Raw genomic sequence first — 5,390 nt, forward strand, 5'->3', positions numbered from 1 at the left:
AGAAAAGTGCCTCACAAGTGATAAAACAGATTAGTAATATGGATTCGATACAGTAAATCAATAAATTCAATGTGTAATAATCAATAAATTCAATCAAATAAAACGTTTTATTAGTAACAATTATTCGTAGGAGTGATCACTAAAGAAAATTTCTGATGTAATTGCTTATAAATTGTCTGCACATATGTATTGTACGTTCCTATCGTTTTGCATTTCATTGGATCCAACCCAAAACAAAAGTTGCGCGGCGATACCTGCGCGAAGACTCAGTTTTTCGCTGAGTGGACCTACTGGTTATACTGTGCGTGACGCGTTTAATGGGAACGTACCTTAAGCCGTAAGAAATTGACCAATTACAGTCGATTATTCTTCTCATATTTGACTGTAATTGGTCAATTTCTTACGACTTACGATTTACTATTCTCATTGTAGATGGACCTATAAAGAAGAATAGTAAATCGTAAACCGTAAAAAATTGAATAATTACAGCATCCGAATGCACACCGCACCCGAATCCGAATGCATACCGTGTGGCACCCTGGGAATCCGAACGCACCGTCTAGTAACATTGGTGGGGAGTGGGAACTCGGAGGGAATCCGAACGACTTTGGGTGCCGGGGAGTATGTATGTACATACAGACGGGGTCATTAATGCCTAGACATTTGAAGTTGCATGCATATCTAGAGAGACCAATGAGAAGCACGCGTTGGACCGGAAAGCGTGCTTCTTATTGGTCTCTCTAGATACGCATGCAACTTCAGATGCTAGGCATTAATGTCCCCGTGTGTATATACAACATACACGGGTGTGGAATCCAAACGCACCCAAGCGCGACCGATGTCACGAGTCCTGATTGGACTCGCAAATGGCCAATCATAAGATTGATTTATCGGTATTATAGATGCCTGCCGAATAAATCAATTTTATGATTGGCCATTCGACGCCATTTTTAGTATTTTCTAATATTTTTGCGATACTGCCATAAGCCGGTCGCACTTCTCTGATAATTTAGGACTCTGGATACGCGTATGTATTAGCTAGAAACTTTCTATTAAATTATACTTAATTTCTACAATGCATTTTAAAAATAATACTAAGCTGATACACTATATGCATTAATATGATTAATTAAATACATATATTAATTATATATGTATAAGTTTATATGCATTGTCAAAATTAAGAAAATTTAATAGAAAGTTTCTAGTTAGTACGCGTATCAAGTGCTCGGTGTAAACTGGACCATTGGTCTCTCTAGATACGCATGGAACTTTAGATGGACAGGCATTTCTGTCCCCGCGTATACACTACACTACACTACACACACACACACACACACGCACACGCACACGCACACGCACACGCACACGCACACGCACACGCACACGCACACGCACACAAACACGCACACACACACACACACACGTGCATGTGCGTCAGTGCGTTATCGCGTGTAGTGAGCAGCTGAGCGTCCGTAGTAATCGCCCGCGTCGGACAATCATTTGCGCCGCTCCTGCCTACCTTGTGTGTGCGTCCCGTAATTTACTAACTATTTTTCTTTATAACTTAAAAACTAAGCTTCAGATAAAATTTTGGTAAAGGAAAAATAGTCTTAGAATTATGTCAAAAACACGGTACTTTAAGGACAAACGGTTGTTCTGAATCACCCTGTATATACATATCGTATATATATAAATATGTGAATAGAAAATGTAATTTAACCACGTTGCCGATCCCGAATAAAAATAAGAAAGACATCTCGTTATTGACCTTTTTTTAAATAAGACAATTTTTAATATACTTTCAATTATCTATATATTATATTCCATATAAATCGAATCTAGAAGTGCAAAATAATTCGTAAGAAGAATTTTTGTTTTTCATAAGATTAATCACTAAATTTTTTGTAACAAACGTAGTACAAATTATAATCTCTTTAAAGTTTTGCGATGCAATAATTACTCGCATTTGATTCAATTATGAATTAAGTTTTAAATTATTAAAGTATAACTGTCAGTGATTTCAACAATGCAAATAAGGATTTTATTTCAATGTACCAATTTTCCTTTCAATCTGGCATTATCATAATGATAATTTTTGGTTTCTACGAAGAAAAATATAAGAAACTGTAGAAATAAAATGATTCTCGAGCATGATTGATTACCGTTAATATATAATTATTTATTCTTTCGCATTTAAATTATAAAAAAATAATTATAAAACGTTTATGCTTAAAAATAAACATTGTTAATGTTTCCACTCTTGGCCAATATGTACGTTATTTTATTTAATACATAAACGTTATTTTTAAGTATTTATATTTAAAAAATAAAATTGCAAGCATTTTTAATGGTTTTAATATTGATTAATAAAAAAATACTTTTTTAAAATGAATTTTTTTCAATATGTAACGTATATATTGTTGCTCAACGGAAACCGCGAGAAGGTGGTGGTTTCTTCCGTCAGGTAGGAAATGTAAAAAATTATTTATGTAAAAATATAAATTTAATTTAATTAAAACACTAACTTAAATGAGGTCTATAAATAAATTTAAATATTAAAATAGTTACAATATTAAAACATTAATTTTGAAATCTTGAAAAAATAATTTATTACATTTCCTCCAATGTTTGTTATTTTTAAGCATCATAAAAAAGATTAACGTCTGACAATATACTTTGCACGTTTTTCAACGTGATGTCAGTCTGACAATATACTTTGCACGTTTTTCAACGTGGTGTCAGTTTGACAATATACTTTGCACGTTTTTTAACGTGGTGTCAGTCTGACAATACACTTTGCACGTTTTTCAACGTGGTGTCAGTTTGTCAATATACTTTGCACGGTTTTCAACGTGGTGTCAGTTGGACAATATACTTTGCACGGTTTTTAACGTGGTGTCAGTTTGACAATATACTTTGCACGTTTTTTAACGTGGTGTTAGTTTGACAATATACTTTGCACGTTTTTTAACGTGGTGTCAGTCCGACAATATACTTTGCACGTTTTTTAACGTGGTGTCAGTCTGACAATATACTTTGCACGTTTTTCAACGTGGTGTCAGTTTGACAATATATGGAGCGTATCGTATATTGCTCACGTGTAGCGGAACGCATCGCGTCTCGCTCGCACACCACGCAGGCGATGCGAGCGAGCACGAACGATACTTTGGTGGCGTCGCGCAAGTAACACCGCCGAAATACACGATCTAGCACGGACCATAACGAGATCCCTCCGATTAGCACGTTCGATAGCCAATCGATACTCGAAGGACGCGCGGGTCACGATTGGGTAATGCGTCAGGAGCGGGGATGCAACGCGACGAAGGTACCATACATATATGACAACCCTTCGAAGGTTCGCTCTCTTAATTGTTTTGATCTCGGATCCAAATACACGTACGTGCCGACGTCATAAGCATTGCGAGCGTGATCATTCTTCGAGACTACGCTTTCCGAGAAGAGTGCCGCGAGTCGGGAACGCGAAGGAGCACAAACGCGACAGCCAGACTTTTTTTACGTCCTGTGCTCGAAACGAGTGTCGAAGTGCAGTGCGGACGTCGAATTCAGACATTCGAGCTAAGGCGCCGCGACGCGAGACCGATCGGGCCCGCATTTCGTGACGACTATAACGGCGAGTCGCGACACTACACCGTGTCGAAGTGTCGAACACCGCATATCCTCGGCGTAGTGTAATTTTGACATCGACCGTGCACGAAAACAGTCCACGATTCGCGGATCGTGCCAGATCGGGCTGCGAAGTCACGCCACGCGTCCGAGGTGACGCGACTTGCGACGTGGAACTATTTCCGGCGGATGCATCCGGCGTAGCGAGTTCCGGTCGAGCGTGCCGCACGGATAGTACGAGGCCGAGTCCTCCGGCAAGAAGCCGAGTCTTCACGCCGCCTGAGGACGAATCCTCGCAATTCGAGGCCGAGTCCTCGCCGCACGAGGCCGAGTCCTCGATAACAGAGATTGCGACCCTTACCTGCCGCACCACCGAGGCCGAGCCCTCGACAACACAGATTTGTGACCCGGACTGACCGCGCCACTCCGTCGTCAGAGTGCCGCGCAAATCGAGGTGGTGGACTCAGTTACGTACATTGAATTGCATAATATCTTTATAACATGTGGAACAGTGAATAAAACCCGAAGTGTTTTTCATATGAAACGAGTGTGCGGATTTAATCCTCCCCACATACGATCCTTCGACGATCTAATATACTTTACACGTTTTTTGACGTGATGTCCTTTTGATGACATTTTAATTTATTCTTTAATCTCTCCAGAGATTTGAAACATTATCAGCAGCATATAGCCTTAAAGTACTACAATGTTTTTTTAGCATTAGAAACATATAATTTGTCGTTTGACATGAGAGTCAAATGTTTTTTATCAATCTTTATTGATAAACATGTTTCTCCTCTGGTTTTTAAAGCGGACTTAAAGACACAAAGGGCATAACCCGAAGCCGCTAAAAGTTTGTTACGATTTTTGGTTTTTATATTTGTTAAGTCGGAAAATGTTCGTTCCGGGTCGGCATTTGAATTCGGAAGTGTTCGAATAGTATTTACAATAATATTTTTTAAATATGGATATTTAATAATATTATTTTGATGCTAACGTTGTAAAATGTCTTTCCACATATAATTAAAATTTAATTTAGAAAGATATTCTTTTTCTTGTTTGGTAAAATCTAATGGCAATGTTATCCATTCTTTCTTTAAAGCCTCTTCATCAAAACCAGAGAGTTTTAGCTATGAAAGAAATATGATTAAATGAAGTTTCTCTATCAGTATTGTATAAAGTTACATTAGGTGTAAAAACTTTTAATTTAGATAAAAAAATATTATCCACAGGTAACTCTTTACGAAACTGTTCTGCAGTAGTCACATAAAATTTTAAACAATTCCAACGAATAGTCGTAACTACATCTTTATGCCCTTGTATGATTAATTCGTTCAAGTATTCCCCACATTCCACTCCTACATTAATTTCATTAAGTTTCTTTTGATTTTCTTCTAAAGAGAACATTGTATTTATGGAAAAAGGTTCTATATATTGATCTTTTAAAAAATTACGGCACATTTCAATAAGAAAATATAATGATTTTGTCTGTAATACATGGATTCGCGTTTCCATTGCTTGAAAATATGCATTATATATGTTAAAGAAATTTAAAGTATATTTTAAAAAAAGAAAATAAGCTTTTGTCTCGACATTATTCATTATTGACAATAAATATTCTGCAGACTTTGTTTTGTTACTTACAACTATTTCAGTAAGAAAATGTTTAATCGTATCCCAATATTCTAGAATTCTTTCTACAGAAAAATAATGGGAAAGCCATCGCGTATCAGACAATCTCAATAATTTACGATTTGTATTTT

General features: G+C 37.0%; 1 pseudogene; it reads right to left on the reverse strand.

Annotated features, from left to right (window-relative positions):
- The window catches only part of LOC105448549, a 2,058-nt pseudogene extending 1,631 nt beyond the window's left edge, over positions 1-427 (reverse strand).
- Between the last annotated feature and the right edge of the window lie 4,963 nt (positions 428-5,390).

The sequence above is a fragment of the Wasmannia auropunctata genome, unplaced genomic scaffold (assembly GCF_000956235.1).
Source record: "Wasmannia auropunctata unplaced genomic scaffold, wasmannia.A_1.0 LD336085.1, whole genome shotgun sequence".
Lineage (NCBI taxonomy): Eukaryota > Metazoa > Arthropoda > Insecta > Hymenoptera > Formicidae > Wasmannia > Wasmannia auropunctata.